This window comes from Emys orbicularis, chromosome 13, assembly GCF_028017835.1.
Source record: "Emys orbicularis isolate rEmyOrb1 chromosome 13, rEmyOrb1.hap1, whole genome shotgun sequence".
In the NCBI taxonomy this organism is placed as follows: domain Eukaryota; kingdom Metazoa; phylum Chordata; order Testudines; family Emydidae; genus Emys; species Emys orbicularis.
In genome coordinates, this window is record NC_088695.1 from 9,032,273 (window position 1) to 9,035,998 (window position 3,726).

Sequence of the window (3,726 nt, forward strand, 5' to 3'; positions counted from 1 at the left end):
GTGAGAATATCACACACTTGGGGTCCAAGTCACTCAGGTGGATTAATTCAAACCTTTATTTTACCAGAAGCCTGCCTTGCCATTACAATTACTATTAGAGTAAGTAATGACAGACATACTGAAAGAACTATTGCCCAGTTACTTTCTCCTGGGGCCAGAGCCACTGTCCATTGAACAGTTCGTGGCAGTTGCCCTGAGCCCCACGCTTTGCGGGGGCCTGCACGTCAGGGGGATGCGGGTCCTGGAAGGTGAGGGGCCAGTGGCCTCGCTCCCCATTTCAGGAGGACGCGGGGCCTGGGTGGCACAGGCGCCAGTGGCAGCGCGACCGGCCCCACTTCACTCCGTCTCGCTTGCTCCCCACATTGCTCAGGAGAGAAGGGGGCTGGGGCTTGGGGGAAGGGGTGGAGTGAGGGCGGAGCAGGGGTGGGAAAAGGGGGGCAGGGACAGGGCCTAGGGTGGAGGGTAGGTTGTCCCAGGCCCCACAGCCCCCTAGGGACAGCCCTACCTGGGCCATAGGTGGGTCACAGGGGATTTCTCCTATGATGCTTTGACTACCTCTTACAATGTCTGACATATTATACACATCCATATTATATATTTATTAGTTCTTCTTTGAGTGATTGCTCTCAACCCCCCAGGAGGGGGTCAACAAAACGTTCCTCTCTGGTCCTGCACTCAGAAGGGGACCAGGCACCGCACTTCCATCCTCATCCTCCCCGGATGAGGCCATTATGGCGCCCCCTATTCCTGTTCCCCAAGAGGACACACGGGCCCACCAAGAGCTCCTGAAAAGGGTGGCCTCAAGCCTCAACTTACAGGCTGAGGAGGTGGAGGAGCCATTGAACTCCCTCTTTGATGTCCTCTCAGCCACAGCATCGGCTAGGGTGTCCCTCCTGCTCCATGAGGGGGTGGCGAAAATATCCACTGTCCTATGGCAGACCCCATCTTCCTTGCCCCCCATCTCTAAGAGGGCAGAGTGGAAGTATTTTGTGCCCGCCAAGGGGCACAAATATCTGTACACTCACCCCGCCCCCAACTCCCTGGTGGTCGAGGTGGTCACCCACAAGGAGCGCCAAGGCCAGCCCATGCCCACCCCAAAGAATAAGGACTCAAGGAGACTGGACTTGTTTGGCAGAAAGCTTTATTCCTCTTCAAGCTTTCAGCTGAGGGTGGCAAACCACCAAGCCCTGCTGGGCAGATATGATTTTAACTTGGGGTGGTCAATGCCTAAGTTTACGCACTCCCTCCAGGAACATGATAGGAAGGAGTATAAGGCCCTGGTGGAGGAGGGCACCGCTGCTGCCAGAGCAGCCCTTCAGGCAGCTTCGGATGTGGCAGACATGGCAGCAAGAACCATGGCTTCTGCGGTGTCCATGTGGAGGGTGTCCTGGGTCCTCTTGTCCGGCCTGTCCAATGAGGCACAGACCTCCCTGTAGGACCTCCCCTTCGATGGCAAGGCCCTATTCGCAGAGCAAACAGATGTAAAATTACATGGTCTGAAGGACTCTCGCATGACCTTAAAGACTCTTGGCCTCTATGTCCCGGCCCCAGCCAGACTAAGTTTAAGCCTCAGCAGCCCCCAGCCAAGCCACCCACTCCCGACATGAACCTGCTTACAGGAAATCTAGAACCTATAACAAGCATTCACAGTGGCAGTCTCAGTCCGCCCCCCAGCCTGGCCCGTCAAAGGGCAAGCAGGTGGGTAAGCGCACCTTTTGATGGGATGCCCGGGGACGACTTACCAGTCTGCACCAGGGATCCACCCATCCTACCCTTCTCCAACCGTCTCTACACATTCCTCCCGGAGTGGTCACTGCGTTATGCAGACAAAACTACACAGGATTGTTTCAGGGGACAAGACAAGATGCCACGTTTATTATGATAACACCAATTTGATTTATGACCAATAACTAATATCTAATACCTATGTATACATACAAACACACACACACACACATACACATCAAATGTTCTGCAGCTGCTAGATAGTTACCAGTCCTGAATGTAGCTTGAGTTCACGGCGTGGGTTCGTAGCTTGTGGCGGCTAACTGGCCAGGAAAGCCGGGCACAAGGAAGGGCTGGGTCTCTGTTGGGCATGCACCGATGCCCTTCCATGTTGGCAGCAGAACTTTACCCTCCAAAGTCTTCCATCTCACCCATCCTTTTTGTAGGCTTTAGTTTGAATCCAGAGTCTATAGGGCTTGCTGTGTCACACTGCTTCTGGGGTTGGTGTGATTGATCACCCGTCAATTGCAGACATGACTTTCAGCCTGGGACCTGGCTTTGATGTTCCTTCAATTGTACCTTTGTTCTTTTCTTTTTAGGGTGGACTCTTCTTGCTTTGTTAGGGCTGTTGTCTGCATCTTCAGCCCTTGGTGTTTAAACTTTATTTCATCAGGACGGGCTGGTGCTGGAGGTTGATTTCATCACCCATACATACCTCATTCACACATCTAAACTAAACTAATAAGATTACAGCAGGGTTTTGCAAAAATGAAGGTTACAGCAAGCTTTTACAAAATGGAGTAGGCGTTGTAAAATGGAGTTTGAGTTACAATATGGCAAACAGTGAACAGAAGTAGACAAGTGTAGTGAATGGCAAACAGTGAACAGAAGTTACAATGTAGGCAAGTGTAATCAATGGCAAACAATGAACAGAAGTTACAATACTGAAACAGTGCAAGTCAGTGATTTAAGCAGGAATTGGATTGACAGTGAAATTTACAAGGGCAACTGGCTAAACGCTGTGGCTCTTAACTAGCATCTTAATTGTCAATTAGCCAGTTATTGGGGTAACCGGTTTTATGAATGAATGTTATTTCATTCATAAAACTTTACTTATGAAGTTACATTAATAAAGTGAACAACTAAAAACAATTTCATTCATCCGTTCTACAACTGCTGACCTCAGACCACTGGTTCCTCAGCACCATCTCCCAGGGCTATACCCTCCAATTTCTTTCTACTCCACCTACCCACCCTCCCTCCCCATCCCTCTTCAGGGACCCCTCTCATGAGAGTCTGCTCAAGCAAGAGGTGAGGCAGCTCCTTCACCTAGGAGCGATGGAGGTGGTGCCTGCAGAGTTCAGGAACAAAGGTTACTACTCCCGCTATTTCCTTATCCCAAAGGCCAAAGGGGGCCTCAGGCCCATCCTGGATCTGTGAGGACTAAACCAGTACATGGTAAAACTCAAGTTCTGCATGATCTCCCTGGCCTCCATCATTCCCTCCCTGGATCCCGGAGACTGGTATGCTGCCCTCGATCTCAAGATGCGTACTTTCACATTTACATATTTGAGGGCCACAAAGTGCATGTCTGTGGTAGCAGCCTACCTCAGACATCGGGGGGTCCAGATCTTCCCCTATCTCAATGACTAGTTGGTCAAAGGCAGCTCTAGGTCGCAGGTACAGGATCATATAACACTCTTGCTGTCCATGTGCACCGCACTGGGACTGTTGGTAAACAACATCAAATCTACGTTGGTATCGGTACAACAAATAGAATTCATTGGCGCAATTCTCGATGCGACATCAGCCAGAGCTTCCCTCCTGCTGGACAGGTTCGAAACCTTGAGGGATCTCATCAGGGAAGTCTCGAGGTATCCCGTGACAATGGCCAGGGTGTGCTCCAGCTCCTGGGCCACATGGCAGCATGCATATACATGGTACACCACATCAGACTCAGAATGCGGCGCCTTCAGCTCTGGTTGGCCTCAACATTTTCCC